This window comes from Canis aureus, chromosome 7, assembly GCF_053574225.1.
Source record: "Canis aureus isolate CA01 chromosome 7, VMU_Caureus_v.1.0, whole genome shotgun sequence".
In the NCBI taxonomy this organism is placed as follows: Eukaryota; Metazoa; Chordata; class Mammalia; order Carnivora; family Canidae; genus Canis; species Canis aureus.
The window spans coordinates 29,380,571-29,399,731 of NC_135617.1; the positions used below are offsets into that span (position 1 = coordinate 29,380,571).

General features: G+C 37.2%; 1 long non-coding RNA gene and 1 pseudogene across 1 annotated transcript in view; one reads left to right on the forward strand and one right to left on the reverse strand.

The window, feature by feature from the left end:
- Nucleotides 1–767: 767 nt before the first annotated feature.
- The window catches only part of LOC144317199 (uncharacterized), a 97,181-nt gene continuing 78,787 nt past the window's right edge, over nt 768–19,161 (forward strand). The window contains exon 1 of the long non-coding RNA XR_013383133.1: nt 768–922. This is a non-coding gene — a long non-coding RNA (uncharacterized LOC144317199). The remainder of the gene's footprint in view (nt 923–19,161) is intronic.
- On the reverse strand, nt 7,484–7,791 carry LOC144316803 (large ribosomal subunit protein eL42-like; annotated as a pseudogene).

Here is a 19,161-nt window from a genome sequence, read left to right on the forward strand (position 1 = left end):
AATCCCTATCAAAATACCATGGACTTTCTTAGAGAGTTGGAACAATCATCTTAAGACCTGTGTGGAATCAGAAAAGACCCCGAATAGCCAGGGGAGTATTAAAAAAGAAAACCATAGCTGGGGGCATCACAATGCCAGATTTCAGGTTGTACTACAAAGCTGTGGTCATCAAGACAGTGTGGTACTGGCACAAAAACAGACACAAAGCTCAATGGAACAGAATAGAGAATCCCAGAAGTGGACCCTCAACTTTATGGTCAACTAATATTCAACAAAGCAGGAAAGACTATCCACTGGAAAAAAGACAGTCTCTTCAATAAATTGTCCTGGGAAAATTGGACAGTCATGTGCAGAAGAATGAAACTAGACCATTCTCTTGCACATACAAAAAGATAAACTCAAAACGGATGAAAGACCTAAATGTGAGACAAGAATCCATCAGAATCCTAGAGGAGAACACAGGCAACACCCTTTATGAACTTGGCCACAGCAACTTCTTCCTTTGCTCCTTTTTAGTTGTTTGTCATTTCTAACTTGATTCAGGACCTCCCGTTTCTTAGCTTCCAGAATCCGGGGAAAGCTGTGGCTAAGTAATACTCTTAATCACAAGCTGTAGCTCCCTCCTTCTCACTCTTTCTCCCACTCTGCCCTTTCCCTCTGACATCTCCTGTACCTCTTTCCTTGGTTTTCCTTATTTCTAGAGGAGCTAAGCAAACCTGTGCTGCATTTCCCACACTCCCCAGTTTTTCCGTTTCTTCTTCAGGCTTACAGCAGATTTTGCTTCTTCTCTCATCCCCTCTGCCAACTCTGCAGACCTTCCAAACTTGGCTCCAAGTGGCTGTCTCCCTGGAGGATCACTGTAACACAGCCACTGTTCCTGTAGCCATGTGGAGTCCCCAGAGCGTTTTCATCAAGTTACCAAGTAAGCCTCATGTAGCTCAGTTCTCTTGTCCTGGGTGATTCGTCAGAATTTAAACCCTTAGCACTATTGTAACTTGCATGTGGAGATGTTATTTGGTGGGTTCTCTGCTATTTCTGTGTGTAAACTCAGTCTTCCCACAAAAATGCTAAGTCTCGAGAACAGTAATTCTTTGATTTCTCTTAGAAATGCTCAGTTTCAAAAAAAAAAAAAAAAAAAAAAAAGAAATGCTCAGTTTCCAATTAGTACCACTGTTTAATGGGGGCAGTGCCTGAAGGAGGATGGTGTGACACAGGGCAAGTACTTCACTCAGGAGAAAGGGAAGGCTGGCCTCAGTGATCCCAGCCCCCAGCCCCCCACAAATGCCCCCCCCCCATGCTGAAGCAATGCCTTGTGATCAGTGGGCAGCCTGAGGCTAAAGGGAAAATCAGTCACACTGATCCTGTCTGTATTGAAAATTTTATTATTTTGTTCATCATGGATATTTTTTGTATTCGTTTGATTTTGAAAGCATTGCATCGAAGTAGGATCTATCTTGATTTCTCCATGTTGTGGCACCCCACTTACCTCACCCTAGCGCCTATCCACTGGGGCTCTGTCATCAAACATGGGAAACTTTTGCTTGTGAATTTATGTGTCTGCTGAAAAATGGGAAGAAGAGGGGCACCTGAGTGGCTCAGTTGGTAGAGCATTTGACTCTTAATCTTGGGTTTGTGAGTTCAAGCCCCATATTGGGTATGGAGATTACTTAAAAATAAAATCTTTTAGAAGAATTTTAAAAAATAATAAAAAGAAGGAAAGTAGAGATCCACTGACTTTGAGCAGTAGCTATGGAACTTCGGCAAGCATCTGACTCACGTGGAGGACTGGTCAAAACACAGATTGCTGGGCTCCACCCCTGACTCAGCCCAATCCGGGTAGACCAAGAATCTTTCTAGCAAGTTGCCTATGAAGCTGATGTTGCTACAGGGACACTGCTTTAGAAATCACTGACTTGGGAATTCCTCTGTGTCTGAAATTATTCAGCATAGATGAGGTGGGCACTCAAGGTGGGTTCTCTTTACTTAGTCTCTGAACACTTTTCTCCTTCCTTTTTTTTTTACTTAAGTAAGACCATTCTCAGCTTTTAGTTTTTTACAATGACTTTTCAGGGAAAAAATATATATTTTTTGTGGGCAGGGGAAAATGTCTTTATTAATTAAGCCTCAGAAAGAACTCTATAATATATTCTTTAAGTGTACAACCTGGTACGTTTTTACAGATTAGCAGACTTTATTTTTTTAGAGCAACTTGAGGCTTAAAGAAAAATTGAGCAGACAATATTCCCTACCTGCAACCACATAATTTCTCCTATTAACATCTTTCATTAGTGTGGTACATTTTTCACAATTAATGATTCAGTCTTAATATTGATATATTATTGTTAACTCCAGAAATTTAATTAGGGTCACTCTTTGTATATTCTATGTATATTTGACAAATATATAATAATGTGTCTCTACCATTACAGTATCATATAGACCAGTTTCACTGCCTTAAAAATCCCTTGTGCCTCCGCTATTCCTCCTTCCCTCCCACCTTCTGAACGTTTGGCAACCACTGATCTTTTTCACTGTCCCCATAGTTTTTCATTTTCCAGAACGTCTTATAGTTGGAATCATACAGTATGTTGTCTTTCAGATTGGTTTCATTCGCTTAGCAACATGCATTTCTGGTTCCTTGATCTGTTTGTGGCTCTATCGTTCATTTCTTTTATTAATGAAAAATATGCATTGTATGGATGGACCACAGTTTATCCACTCGGCTATTGAACATCTTGGTTGCTTGTAAGTTTTGGCAATCATGAACAAAGCTGCTATAACCTTTGTGTGCAGGTTTTTGTGTCAACCTAAGTTTTCAACTCATTTGGGTACACTGAGGAACTACAGTGAGTTTTAAAACCTGCCATCACTGTAATTCCAGTGGAGAAATATTGGCATGGGCATACAGTCCTCGAACTGAGCACTGCTAGTACAGCAACTACTGCTTGCTACTTTTATTTTTTTTTAAGATTTTGTTTATTTATTTGGCAGAGAGAATGCACAAGCAGAGGGAGTGGCAGTGGGAGAAGGAGAAGCAGTCTCCTTGCTGAGCAGAGAGCCTGATGTGGGGGCTCCATCCCAGGACCCTGAGATCATGATCTGGGATCATGACCTGAGCTGAAGGCAGACACTTAATCAACTGAGCCCCCAGGCGTCCTTGCTTGCTACTTTTTATGGAGTCAATGAGTTTATTCATATAAGACACCCAGAAAAGTGCCTGGCAAATAGTAAGCACTCAATAAAGATTGCTGTCATGATCATCATCATCATTATCACAGTTACTATGCTTCAAACCCTGTACTTGGAGCTTCATGTACTTCATCTCTTCTCAAAGAACTTGGCAAGTTAGGATTCCTTTTTCTTGCTTTTTTTTTTTTTTTTTTAAAGATTTATTTATTTATTTATTCATGATAGTCACACAGAGAGAGAGAGAGAGAGAGAGAGGCAGAGAGAGAAGCAGGCTCCATGCAGGGAGCCCGACGTGGGATTCGATCCCGGGTCTCCAGGATCGCGCCCTGGGCCAAAGGCAGGTGCTAACCCGCTGCGCCACCCAGGGATCCCCCTCTTTTTCTTGCTTTTGTATGGCTATCTGAAGCTTAGGGAGATTAAGTATCATGTCCAATGTCACAAAACTAGAGAGTGGTAGACAAAGACATAAACTGAGGCTTTTTTGATGCCAAGGCTTTAAAAACACTTCCATGGCAAGGCAAGAGCAGTTTATTTAAAAAGATTAGAAAAAAATAATACTAATAATTAAACATTGGTGTTTTTTAAAAGTCATTCTGAAAAAAAAAACAGGATTAATTTTATCAATGCTTGTGAAAAAATGCAAAACCATTGTGCTTTAATTACATGCCGTAATCATGAGTCTAACAATGGTAAATGGTTCATTGTGCATATTTGTACAAATTACAAAATGTGTTATAATTATTCCTACATTGTAAATAAATGGCAAGCGACTACATGCATGAAAAACATAATGAAATGACTTGTCAAGTACATTATTCTTATTAATGCAAAGGAATTCCATGTCACTGGAATTAACTTCTACCCAACCCCCAGATCAGCATTCCAGTCATAGCCATGCCTTTCTAAACTCCCCTGCTTGTCTCTGCCACTTCCTGAGATTAATAAATTTCTTTACCATTTTCTCCCAAAGTCTTGGGAATGCCACCTTTAGTTGCAGTGGTTAAATGCTTAGACTCAAAAGACAGACAGGTGTAGGTTCAAATCCTATGTCTACCCTTTATGAACTGTGTCTTGATGTGGGGAACATTTCCTGCTAGGCCTTGATTCTTCATGCGTGCAGTGGTGATAAAATGGATCCTAAGGGATTGTTGTAAAGATAAAAAAAAAACCCACTATGTGTAAATAAATATACACTTAGCACATGGTCTGGAGCATAAAAAGGATCCATACATGTTGCTGCTGTGATTAGGGCCGAGTTCTCATAAATGCTCTTTAAATGGTAAGTCAGAGATTCTGCACCTTGGCGAGATGGGGATGAACGTGTGGAAACAAGAGGGTATTACTTAGTGGTAAGTAATATTTTAAAAGATTCATTAAACACAAATCAAAATTTTATTTCTAGACATTTTACACAGAACCGAGGAGACACTTAACAATGAGACAGGTCTCTTGTATCACAAAACTCATGTGCCAGAGGGGGAAGATAGGTATGTGAGAGTATAAAGTAACGAACAATAAAGTGTCATAAAAAGGTACAAACACTGGGGCTCTGGATAGTTTTGGTTTCTGGCAATAGTAAACCACGAGAAAGAGCACTTAACTGCTTACCGTCACCTGATAGAGACCTGCAGCTAAATTCAAATCCATGCAAAATGAAGCCTTCTGGAGGTAGAGCCACACAGAGCTGGTGCATCTGCAAATCCAGCTGGAATGCGACTGCTAAAGCTTTAACATTGGTACACACAAGTGGGGTTACATTCAAGTTCTGGGCATAGCATAACTCTAATTTTGGTTGTTGATATCACATACAAGAAAAGAGCGCAGTATCAAATATTGAAGCTATATTTAATGCCTCAGTGTCACATTTCTAACCAATAGCTATTAACCAAAAAAGCCACGATTGACTCCTGGCCACTTCAGAAAATAACCTAATAACTTGATACAGAAATGAGAAGCTGAGAACCACAGGCTCGCTGTGAAAGATTTCTATGGCTCTCAAGGGGTGATGAAATCCTTCTATGGACACTGAGACTCCCTTGTAAACTTCCTGTGAGCTGCTTTTCTGACTTACTCATCTTTGTGTCCCTCAGGTCCTAGCAAAGGTCCTGTCACTCAGACTCTTGTCAAAAAGTTTATTTTATGTAAGTGGATTGCATTATTAGATTTTAAAGACTTGCAAAACTACTGAGCTGTTCCATAAAAAGAATGAACTTAATTAAAGCATACGAGGCCTATGATACATAAGTAAGAATTAATGCTTGGGGAATTCAATTTTTTTAAAGGACTATAAATTAACACTCTAGAAAGTATCTTTAGCTAAGTGCTTGTTATTATATTTATTAATAAATATAATTAATTATAATAAATAATGGCATTCTTCCTTTTTGTAGGAAAATAATGCTAACAACTACCCGTGGGGAAAATGTTTTAAATTGTTTCTTCCAGAAATGAAGAATAGCATTTTGTTCAGTTGTCCATTTTCTTGACTAGTTTTCATTAGTTTTACTACAAATTTGTTATTTTTAATTTTTAAATTATAAAATTCCAAACTTAACACTTGTCTGAAACAAATTTAGGAATTAAAAATGGAAATCATTCATTTCCTCCACCTTCTGTTCCTGATTCTGACTTTTTGGTGTATCCTCTTTCTAACATATGCATCAACCTATGTCCTTCTCATTTTAAGCTAGTCTTTTATATAAATTCAAATTTTATCTAGGCATATATCAGGATGCTATAACCAAATACCATAGACTGGGTAGCACACAAACAATAGGAAGTTATTTCTCACAGTTCTGGAGGCTGGAAGTCTGAGGACAAGATGCCAATATGATCAAGTGAGACCGCTCTTCAGGTTGTAGCTTCTTGCTGTGAACTCCTGTGATGGGTGGGCTTTGGGAGCCCTGTGGGAACTCATCTAAAAGGCTCCTTTTGGAGTAAGGATTTAAACATGAATTTTGGAGCACACAAATAGACCATAGTAGCACACATAGTAAAAGTACTCAAACAAAAAGGAGAAAAATATAAAAATATAAAAATATAATATAAATAATAATAATAATAATTGTCATCTCTCCCTACACCTAATTTCCATTTCTCAAAATGAGTACTAGTATTTTCAATTGCTTTTATTTTTTTTTTTTTTTGCTTTTATTTTTTATCTTCTGGAGCTTTCCTTTATAAGTTAAATAAAATATTTATGGTTCATAATTCACAATTTATATGTTATGTTTTAATTCTAAATAGTGAAAGATGAGGAACTTTGTACACATAGTTTCTTAACCACAATCCTTCCAATTTCTTGCTTTTTAAAAAAGGATTTATTCTTATTTTTCAAGGCCAGAATCTATATTTACAAAATGATCTTTAACTATGATTCAGCATTCTCCGATTTATCTGTAGATTGTTTCTAAAAACTTAAACCAAATAAAAATCACATAGTTATTAAATATTCTTCATTGCCAAGTCAGGTTTTCTTTTTGCTCTAAAAAAATAAAGAACTAAAATACTGTGTATCTGAACACTACTACTGAGAAAAAATATATCCTACATGCCAAAGAACATGGATTTGCATCTTTAGTTTTTCTGTCTTCTTTTAGGTTAATGCTTGGTTGCTATGGTTCCTTGTATCTCATTTTGTAGTCTTTCTTGCATTCTTTTTCTGTTTTGCTTTTTTCTAGAGAAATCATTTTCCCACGAGATGGATGAATGTAAACTTTCCAAATCCATACAAAGCTGAAAATATTTTATTCTTATATTTGATAATTTATATAGGTATAAAATTTCAGCTTGAAAATTATTTTTCCTTGGGCCTTTGAAGGTGGGCAATTTGGTATTCTAGAATTCAGTGTTATTGATGAGAAGCCTGGTGCCAGTTGTGTTTTCATTTCTTTGTAGGTAGGTGGGAGTCCTGTTCTAGCAAAATACTTCATGATTCTAACTTGTAGCTATTTGCTGATTGAATCAAATAGCTCTTAAAAACTTATTAAATAACATTTTTCTGTCACTTTTTTAAAAAAGCTTTGGGAATTACCTATTGATCTTCTATATTATAAATTGAAGATTTATCATTCAGTTCCCCAAGTAGTCTTCCATTCCACCTACCTTTCAATGAACTGATAATTTTGATTAGATCAGTATTAACATTTTTATGATTATGACCATGCAAACTTTATTCAAAGCTACTTGTATATCTTTTTGCTCTCCCTAGAGTAATTCACTTCTTTTTTATGTTCATTTTTTTTTACATAACCTCAAGATTTTATTGTCTTCATGATATAACAAAATATGAAGCTTAGAACTGGATTGCTTGGTCCTTTCTCTTCTTATCTCCTCCCAGTTCAAAATGCTTATATGTCTTAATAGCCAGCATTCTTTTAGATCTGCAATTGGGCTCAGTGCATTCAAGCCTTGGTGCAATCTTTGTAGTTTTCCTCTGGAAAATTGTCTTTGACTGCCCATGATAGCCACCCTGCTTCCTGTCCTAACATCACTCTCTGGGCAGAAAGAGAATCTTTGTTTTTCTTGTATTGTCACTTTGTGGGGTTGATGCTTGACACACTTCTTGCAGGAAGTCTGGTGGGTTTTAGGAACATTGACCATGTTTGTGAGAATGCTATTGGCCTGGAAAGGTTTTTTTACGATAGTTTTAAAAATCTATTTATCATTGATTTATACCCACACTTTCTGCTAATTCTTAAGTATTCTTTTGATAAATATTTGAGCACATGTGGTATGTCATCAATTTTTTTTTTCTTTTTGGAGAATCTCTCTGGAGATTTCTAAACTTCTCTAATTTGGACCTGTTTCTTTCCAGGCTTGTTGCATAGCTATCATCCTGGGCCTCCTTGCGCCATCATTTTGGGAATTTCCTTACTACATGTGAGTTGAATGCCTTGTTCCAGAATCTCACATTTTATTTCTTATTTGACTTATTTGACAGTTTGGAAGAATGCCTCTTCCTGCAGATTTCTGAGAAACAGTGCATGGGATATAAGCTTTGACATCTTAGATTTCTGAAAACATCTTTATTCTACCCTCATATTTGACTGATGATTAACTGGATTTAAAATAAATTCTGTGTTGGATTCCATTTCCCTTGGAATTTTTGAAGACGTTCCATTTTCTTCAAGTTTCCAGTTTTGACATTGAAAAGTCTAATACAATTTTGATTCTTTTTTTTAGATGTGCACACCACCTATTTTTAGCCTCTGAAAGTTTTTAGGACTTTTTCTTTGTTCCCAGTATTCTAATATTTATCCATCATATATCTAATTTTGAGAGATGGTTTTGCTCTGAATGCTTCTTATTAAAAGCATCCTAATTTTATTTTATGACTATAATATTTTCTTTTATTTCTCTGAGAATATTAAAGATAGTATTTTTCAAAGTTTTCTGTAAAACAAACTGTTTCCTTCAACTTTCTTTACTCTGAATATAGCTTTGGTCTTTTCTATTAGCTTTCGATATCTGAAGATATCGATATATATCGATATATATATAGATCCTTGGTTCTATGTTTATTTAAGAATAGGGCACTAAAAAGCTGATGGGAAGCTTTGTGAACATAGTTTGAGCTATTGACCATTGGTTTTCCAACAGGGATATTGACCAGGCAGTTTAATTGGACAATTCCTGATGTCAGTGTCCTTTGGTCTGTTCTTTTGGGTTGTCTTATTTCTCAGAGAAGAATCTTCTGGTGTTCTGTCTGAAGGGAAAATGCATCACTAAAAACATTTTGGGATCCAGGTGGGAATAGGGCACTCAAGATTCTGTGTATACTTACCTAGACTTTGACTTACTTCTCTGTTTTTTTTTGTATGATAACTGTTCCCTCAGCTATATCTCATTTCCCCTAGTCAAGAGATTCTGTTTAGTTCAAGTACTCTAAGTCAATAACCATTTATCTTTCTGTTTCCAGCTCCCTATTGTTATAATCTTTCTTCATGTTCTTTTTATCCTCATTAATATTTTTTATTTTAAAGATTTTTAAAGTCCTTCATATTTATTGTGATAAGTGATATGCTTGGATTTATGCTGCATGCTATCCTTTTTGTTTTCTAGTTTCCATTCAAGAACTTTTTCCCCGTTTGTTCTTTCTTGGATAGATCATTTTCTGTTCCATTTCTACCTCCATCCTGAGGTTTGGAAATCCTACAATCTTTGCATTATGTTTCTCATTTTTGGTGGTTGGTCTTAAAAATTTAATAGCAGTGAAGATTTTTCTAGCAATATTTTTAAGTCAATATCTATATGATTTCTCCAAAAATGGTAAGAACCTTAGAATCCTTATATTTCCTATTTCACTTCCCCCAGTTATTTACCATGTTGAGATTATCTGAGATTTTAGTTCCAGATTGTCAGAAATGTTTATGTACTTGTTATATTATTTTATTTATACCATTATGTTTTATATATTGTATAGTATATACATGGTATATAATAGATGTATTTATATCTTATAATTATATATACTATGATACAAATGACACAGTATATATATTATAGTATTATTCATATTATTATTTTTGCTTATCATTGCTTTTTTGGATCAAACTCTTAGATTCATTTTTTTGTTTGCCTTTTTGTCTTTTTTTTCTGAATTAAAACTGAATCATTCATTGAGAGAGAGTTTATTGGTTCAAAAAAATTCCGATTCCTTTTATGTTCAAAGATGTATTTATTTTGATTCACTCTTGAATGATAATTTTCTGGACCTAGAATCCTAGGTTAGTTTTCTCACATGATTTTTTTTTTTTTTTTTTTTGAGAAAGTGAGTGGGAGTGGTGAGAGAGGGGCAGAGAGAGAGAGAATCTCAAGCAGGCTCCATGATCAGTGTGAAGCCTGACTTGGGGCTTGATCTCATGATCTTGAGATCATGAACTGAGCCAAAATCAAGGGTAGGATGGAATGCTTAACCAACTGAGTCACTCAGGCACACTCCCCATATGAATTTGTAAGAGATGACCCCAAGAAGACATTTTTGCACGTACTGTGGATGATGAGAAGGCCTATGTCAATCTGACACTTGCTTCTTTATTTAGAATTAGAATATTTTCCCTTTGTGAAGCAATTGAGATTTTTGTCTTTCTCTTTGGAGTTCTGGGTATACACTATAATGTGTCTTTTTTTATTCATCCTGTTTGGCACTTAGTGGGTCCTCCCATCTTGGAGGTACTGTCTTCAGTTGTTGAAAATTGTCTTCCATTATTGTCTTGAATATTTACTACCTTCAATACTATATAATCTCCTTTCTGGGATATTTAGATAAATATTAGAACATCTGGGTCTAACCTTTTAACTTTTTTTGTTGTACATTCAATGTCTTGAGTTGCTTTGTGGAAGAATTCCTCATTCTGATCATCTAGCTCATTAACTTACCTTTTAAAAAAAAAAACAGTTTTATTTATTTATTCATGAGAGACAGAGAGACAGAGAGAGAGAGACATAGGCAGAGGGAGAAGCAGGCTCCCTGTGGGGAGTCTAATGTAGGACTTGGTCCCAGGACCCTGAGATCATGATCTGAGCTGAAGGGCAGACACTGAACCACTGAGCCACCCAGGCAACTCTATTTTTTTTTTTTTTTTATATATAAATGATCAAATTTCTAGTTGTCAAGACTTATACTTGATTTACTTTATAGATGTCATATTCACTGTTATGATTTTGTGGACATTATTTTTCCTAACCCAAAGGTTTATTCTGTTTGCTCTGTTTCCTCAGGGTGTGAACATTTCTGCTTGTTATGTTTGGTGATGTTCTACATCAAATACTGGTGCCTCATGGTTTTGCATTATTCTACAGATTGGAGCCTCCCTGTTAGCTTGTCCACAAAGCCTGCCTTTGAAAGAGGGTCAGTGACTGGAAGAGAGCTTATATCCAGAGGACAATGAATACCAGTTTCTCCTCCTTTTAGCCAGGGCTTAGTTCTGCATCCAAGGCCTAAGTGCTGCAGTCATAATTTTTACAAGGCCAGCATTTCTGTTGCTCAACAGCACAGCCTGTGGGCAGGGTGGGGCACTTGTCTTCTTAGCTGCCTCAAGGCCTACTTCTCCCTCCAGTAACTGTCAAGTCTGAGCTTCAAACACATAGGTCTCCTTCTTCTTTTCTCTTTAGTCCTTTTTTGCAGGTGTTTTGGTTTGTGGTTTCTTCCTTTGATCCCTTTTGACTTCTGCCTTTTATGAGTCCTCAAAGTTTCTGGTTCTATAAAGGTGTTCCTTGCTTTTCATTGTAGAAATGAATACTAAAAATTTTTTGTTGCTATTATTTCTGAGGATGGTCTGAGAAGGTAAGGCTATAGCTGGTGCTTAGTCTGCCATTCTGAATTTGAAGCTCCTCAATTTCATAAAGGAGCAGTTTTCAACTGGCCTTCTATGGCAGTAATACAGATGGCTAATAGAAACATCTTTTCTGCAGCTAAACTGTTCCTGGGTTTGGATTCTATCACTTACTAGCCAAGTGACTGTAAGTAAGTTGCTTAATTTCTCTGTGCCTCAGTTTCTTTATTTAGCAAATAAGGATGATAATAATAATAATACCTGCTTCAGAGAGTTGTTATAAAGATTGAATGTGTACCTGGCTTTTGTAAGGCCTCAACAAATGTCAGTCCTTTTAACTCCAGAAATTGGAAGGGGCTATTTGGCTCAACTGGCATTTAGCTCTTTGTGAATTATCTTGATGAGTGCCCCAGGTTCCATTTCTGTTTTTTGTATTAGTTGACCTAAATCTTGAAGTTTCATTGAACACTATAGTTTTAAAGTACTGTTTCCCTATCCTGTGTCTTTTGTTCGTTTGATCATGTTTGCTTTGTCTTTTCCTGGTTCCTTTGGACTTTCTGTTCTTCTGTGATAGAGGTTTATTAAAAAAGCCAATCACTTTTCTACCATTTCAATAGGACACAAGATGAGGAAAGATTCATGATGCATATGCCCAGTTTTCCATCTTGAATCTGTGTCCTGGCTTAGGGAAAGCTAAACTTCCCAGCTAGAATTGGCATGTAACCTGTGGCCATTGGCAATGGCACAGCATTTTATCCCTGAATACTGCACTGAATTACAGTTTTTTTTTTTTCTGGGTTTTTGTTTATTTGTTTGTTTTAATTTGCTTGCATTTCAATGACTCACAGTTTCTTCTTTCTGTGGCTAATCACACAACAGCATGGATATTTATGAAACTCAGCCACCCGTTCAGACTAGAACATTGGCACTTTTATATCTTCAGCCATAAGGCTGAGCAGCAGGTTCTGTTTCCAAGCTAGCCTCCTCAGTGTCTCACAGCCCCACATGTTCTGTTTCTTTATGGTTCACAACTAGGAAAACATGATTCTTTCAGGAAATTTTTCTTACATTGCTCCAAGAGCAAGCACAAGGTCTGGGACTAAGTAAACCTCTTTAAATTTTAAGATGGAAAAGGGCAAAAAAAGAGCAGAGTGTAATAAATTCAGATTGATTTGAATTTACTAGATTAGAAGCCACTCACTGGTTTAAAAACAACCATCTCGTAAGAGATTGAAGCAAGCTGTATTAATGGATACCACTCTCTGTAGGAAATAGTGTAGCTTGTGTACTATTAACACTTATCTTTTATAAACTGGGTCTGCATGAAAATGAATTTATGAGTGATAATAGTAATAGGTATTATTTAAGAGAAGAGTTTAACTTGCAAGGTGCTATATAATCACTTACATTCAATAGTTAAAATGGTTTAACTGTTAAGTGTGGTGCTGGGGAAAATATTTGGGGCTGCAGAGAATTAACACAGATACCCTTCTGTCTGTTTCCAACCAAATAAAGAGAGTCTTTCTCTTTTCTGAAATATAATAATCTTAGATTTAGCTGTGTGGGACACATTTCTCTAAGTAAAGATACCACTAATAGTCAATCTGTAGAGAAATACAAATAGCTACTGGAAAGCTATTATCCAGATCCTTAAAACTATGGTTTTAGCCAGAACTTTCTTACAAAGACATTGCTTTCACGTCTGTAATTACTAAAGTGTATAAATAGCCCCCAAATTAAAGCACAGTACTTTCTTTATTCCCTCTGCTCTGGAGATTAAAGTACACTTGACACCAGGGCAAGGCCTTGTGTATAATACTCTCATATCACTATGCCTACTTTGCTCAATTTAGACCCAAATGGATTGTATGTATTTTTTGGAAGATTTTTTTGGAGGATGCCTGCAACTAGGTGCTAAGTATTAGATGATTTTAAACCTGCAGAATGCCGAACCTTGCAGTTTTGTTCTCTTATACCCAAATCAGAAATACTCGGTGTGACTTCCATTTATTTCACTCACTACCAAACTAATACTAAGGATGGGTTAATAAGTTGGGTTAAAATGAATGAGTGTTTATTAATTAACCAGCCCAAGATAGTTTTTTTTTCTTAAAGATTTTATTTATTCATGAGAGACCCCCCCCCCGCCCCCACACACACACACACAGAGGCAGAGACACAGGCAGAGGGAGAAGCAGGCTCTAGGCAGGGAGCCTGACATGGGACTCGATCTTTGGTCTCTAGGATCACACCCTGGGCTGAAGGCAGCACTAAACCGCTGAGCCACCCAGGCTGCCCAGTCCAAGATAATTTTAAAGTTCACAAGAATTTGAAATAAAATATGGGGGTAGATTTCTGTTTAACTGTGACTCCTCCATAGATGGTGGCCCTACTGGTATTTAAAAATTGGGGTTGTGACATAATATTTCTAGCAGCTTTCTTACCTCAGAGTGGGAAGGCTTATTTGTCCCTGAAGAACAGAAATTTTCAAACTGTCCCAGGGATATCTGAGAGTTACCTGGAGGCTCTTGGGGTCTGTAGAAGAGGTTGGTTGTTGGAGAGAAGACAGCTGACTCAAGGCCAGATGCTACCCTGTTCCAAACTCATACCTTCACCAGCATAAACTCACAGGTTCTACTGATTTTATACAGATTGTGCTTCAACATAAAATTTCAGTTAATAAAGATTGTTCTCCTCAAAATAAAATAAACAAATAAAACTCCCTCATGTTTGGAAACTGGCGCTTTCAAAGAACATGTGTGATTCTTTCTGAGAGTAAAGTTATGTGTACGAATTTTGAGATTTTTCTGAAGGAAATACCAGTCAGAAGGATTGAAAACTCACTGTTCTCTGAATTCTTCTCCAGGAATTGGAGGTGGGTTGGGGCAGCAAGAGAATTAGAAGCCACGTATATTTGCCTTCAGGGACTGGATATGTCTAGCTTCAGGCTCAATTTGTATTTAGACTCAACCAACATTTGCAGAACTCTTGTATGTCTAGCCCCATGCTAGGAGTTTTTATGTATGTTACCTGGCCCATTTCCCAAAGCATATTTGAGGTATATATTATTATCCCTATATTATAATTTGAGGAAACAAATACTCATGGAGGCTAAATGTTTTGTGCAAAAGCACATGAATCCATAAGTGGTAGAGCCAAGATTTAAACCTAACTCCTCAGAGAGCTTTCTTCTATAACATGATTTGGGTCTTAGACCCCAAAACTCTGAGGGTTTATGTATTATATCCTACTTCCATATTATTAGTACTGTTTGTGATTTAAAGTATATTGTTAATGTTCAGTAAGTAAGTGAATAAATTGTGGTCTATCTAGACAATGGAATATTATTTGGCACTAAAAAGAAATGGACTAGCAATTCATGAAAATACATGGAGGAATCTTAAATGCATACTACTGAGTAGGAAAAAAAATCTGAAGAGTCTACATGCTGTTATAATTCCAACTATATGACATTCTGGAAAAGGCTAGGTTATGAAGACCATAAAACCATCAGTGGTTGCCCAGGGGTTGGGGAGAGGGAAGCATCAATAGGCAGAGCACAGAGAATCATTATACATTTGTCCCAACCCATAGAATGTACAACACCCAGAGGGAGCTGTAATGTAAACTGTGGACTTTAGGTGATAATGATGTGTCATTGTAGGTTCATTGGTTGTGACATATGTACCACTCTGGGATGGGGCAAGTTGATAATGGGGGAGGCCATGCATGCATGAGATTAGAGGGTATATGGGAAAATCTCTATACCTTCCCTTTAATTTTGCTGGGAACCTAAAGGAATATAAAGCCTTACTTTAAAAAAAAAAAGAAGTATATTTAATACTAAAAACTGAAAGTATATTTATTATAGGTAATAAAATTCTACTGTGGGTGAAATGACTCACTTTTACAATGATTGCACAAGGATGCCTTTGCATTTCCTGGGTTTTCCTACCCTTACAATAATAAGCCAGGGCAACTTGGGGAAGTCAGAGTATAAGGACAGCCAGGTTCAAGAACTCCTGTAGCTATTTCAGAGGATCAAGGTAATTACTTACAACCCACCCCACAACATTCTCCATTTTGAGGGTTTTCCAGTGGTTTCCCAGTATTAATAAAATACATTTTAAAGTGCTACTGATTTTAACCTGGAAGAAATTTCCCATATAGTTTGGAAGCAGGTTGTAATAAAAAGTAGATTTCATTTACGAGTGTTTATTTAGGGTCTAGTGAAGTTTTCTGACTTCTTGATGTGATTATATTTGATAACCTTTTAGTATTTGGATGTATTTTCTCGAGTTCTAAGATAATAACTATCCAAACTGTACCCAGAGAAGTTCTTTTCTTATTGTACCAAATTATGATGCTTTCTCAGCATTACTCAGTATTATTGTGTTCTTGCTTTTTTAAAAAAATTGTATTCTTATTTTGTATTTATAAAACACTAAGCACAAGGTGGCTTGTTAAATATAAGAGCTACTGCAAATATTTCTTTGAAGAAATGAAAACACTGAATCAGCATTGCTGCAACAAAGTTGGAAGCTGAATGTGTTTTCTCCTCTCGTGTCATTGGATGGCCTCTGCTTTGTTCTTGAATGTTCCCCGAAAGTCACTGCAGATTTCTCATACCAACTTATCTATAATATTTTTGGATAAAAGAACATTTATAGTTTACTACACATATATACACAAATATTTATGTATATATGCATATACATACTGATGTGTGCAAGCTGTGTAAAACTATTGATTGTCCAAGTCAGACCATAATTTCCTGGCCACTGTAGGATGGTGGGAATCATATCATATCAGCTCTTGGCTTCCAGAGCCAGAAAATAAAGGAAATCTTATGGAATCATTCTGCATGTTACTAAGAAATACATTTCTTGGGATAATGAAAATTGTCCAGGGAGTCGAATGCCCTGGATTCAAAGTCTAGTTCTGTTTCCTATTAACTGGATGGCCTTGGCAATGTCATCTTACCTCTATGTCTTCGTTTTCTCTTAAGTAGAATGGTGCCATTAGTCTCTAAGTCAGAAGGGCCTGCTATGAATAGCTGCTACTTAACAAGTACTTTCTCCGTGCTGGTTGTGGTGGAAAATGCTCTAATACATTAGATCATTTTATGTTACCAACAGTTCTTTGAAGTTAGATATTCTTAGTTGACCCTTCTTAAAGAAGTTAGCCTGCTTGCCCAAGGGCACGTAGTCAGTGAGTGCCTGAGATGGATTCAAACACAGATTCATTTCTCTGGACTCACAAGCCCATGTATTAGGGGGAACTGTAAAATTACCTTGTAAATTGGAAGGTCTTGTAGGTAAGGCATTTCCTTTGGGGAAAGGGAGAAAGAGAGTGAAGAAAGTGGAAGGGAGTAGAGAGGACAAGAGATGAGAGGGGAGAGATCTAGAAGCTGCAGGACTAGCACAGGGGCTGTTGTCTCTGTGTTCATGCCCCCCTCACCCCCAACTGAGGGAGGACGAGGAGATAGAGTGTCTGTGGACTGTGTAATGTTCACCTATCAAGTCCTCATAGTCAGTTGCACACACACATCTGCATTATGTTAGGACAATTTCTTCCAGCATATTCTAGGCACCTTGGTATAGGCAATTAGCCTTTTTGGGAAGGATACTGAACTCCTCCAGGTAAACACCCTGATGGATCCCAAAGCCAGACTGAAGCTAAGAGTTTCACCTTCTTCATCTGAGAGTCCAGATGAATAAACAAGACCTGTGGAAAAGGAAACATTCACAAAGCTTCTGCTTGCATAGGAAACCTGTTCATCAGAAGCCGATGTAGAAGCAGCCAGGACTCCCTAGCTGCATCTAGGAGCTCAATGGATTATTTTCCAGTCCTCTAGTTTCTTGATGCTATTTGAAATTCCAGTGTATGGTCAGTTAGCTAAGAATTGACTGCTCAAACTAAAAAATGCTAAAGATCCTTGCAGATTGCTATATTAAAACTTTCTTATCTGCTTAAATGTTCTTTACTTTCTTATACTTTATTGATTGCAAGCCCCCCCACCCCCACCCAAAGTGCTTTCTTTACTTCACTTCTCATGCCAAAGGGAAGTGGCCTCTTGAAAAGTAATTTCCATTTATAGAGGGGGAAACAGAAGGATTTTTGTTCTTTTCCATTGCAGGTCAGGGCCACATGAGTAATGAAGCCTTAACAAGCAGAGTAATCAATCTTTAACAATCGAGTATTTCTGTGGACACAGAGGACTTAACGGCAGCATTTTACAAAGGCTAGGTAGTGTCTCATAATAACAACAACAGTGAAGAATCGACATTTATATAGTATTATTGAGTTTATAAAGCATTTTCACAAGTCTCATGTAACGTTACCTCCAGCATTTAATATGATTTTAAAAAGTAATAGCTAACATTCCCTGAGTCTTATTAAGTGTCAGGCAGTTATATGAAACCCGTTCACTGCATTCTTTCATCAGTCCCCAAGACAACGTTATGTTTCCTCCACTGCCTAGATAAGGAAACTGAGGCTCAAAGGAGTTAATGACTCACTCAAGCAATCATCACTACATTGCACTTTCTATTTCTTCACACCCACACTGCCTGCAGAAGGCTCTGTTTGAATCATTACCTACAAGGTTAATCCACATCTCAATATTGGGATTGCCTTGGAGGAGATGAAGGCTGGGGGAGAGAGGTCCTTAGCCTCTGTCACTATGTGTTTTCTGAACTGTCGATCTGCAAGGTGCTAGGTGCTGTATAGATAAAAGACTCTGTGATCAAGTTAGTTTTTGAACTATTGAGTTATACAAAACTAAACAAGTTTTTTCCTTAAAACTTTTTTTCCATTGGGGGAAGCTGACCTAGGTTATTCCCTCAAAACAAGAGGCAGAGCTAGAAGGTGAGCCACTTCAGTCTCTCAGGGTCTGTGACCCATTCCTCTTTCTATCCTAAAAAATAGTTGGAAAAATACTGAAATGAAAGTGGCTTCACTTAGAAAAAGTGTATTAAACAAATATTGCTGCCCAGAGCCATACCCTGCATCTGATGTCTTTCCTACTTCCAACACCAGCTTCTGTGTTCCAGTTCAGAGCCCCTCTCAGCGCTTGCCCACCCTCCCCAGGGCAGCTCAGGGCAACATGTAGGACTTGGGAGGTGAAGGGCTTTGAGACCCAATCCCATCTCTGTCACCCTCCAGCACAATTGCTTTAGGTAAGTGTCCCCCGCTCTGTGTTTCCATTTCAATATCTGCTTTTGCAGATAGGAACAATAATATCTACCTCATCTAGTGTTTGTGTGGATTCCAAAAGGGGTTTGGTAAATATTGGCTTTGCTGGCTCCTTCTTGAGTAACATCAGCAATATTTTATATTAGCCACAAATCTCCATGTTATCCCTTAGCCAAAAAAATTGAAGATATAATGTATTTCTCCTACACAGCAGTAGGATCAAAGTGGACAGTGCTTTGGGAATCTTTTGTCCTTAGCATAATATAAGATTCTAAATGGACTTAAGAGGAACATGAAATAGAATACCCAACTCTTCCAATTCTATAGCATGGCACCATTTGTAAGCACTTTCCATGCTTAGTGTCAAACCTTACCTGTCCCTTCTGTTGAGGTAAAATCTCACTCTTACATGAAGAATCATCTTACCCTCAGGGACTTTGGAAAAGTGCACTGAGCCCTCTCCCTCAGGATGTGCCTTCCAATATCTGTTATCTGCTGT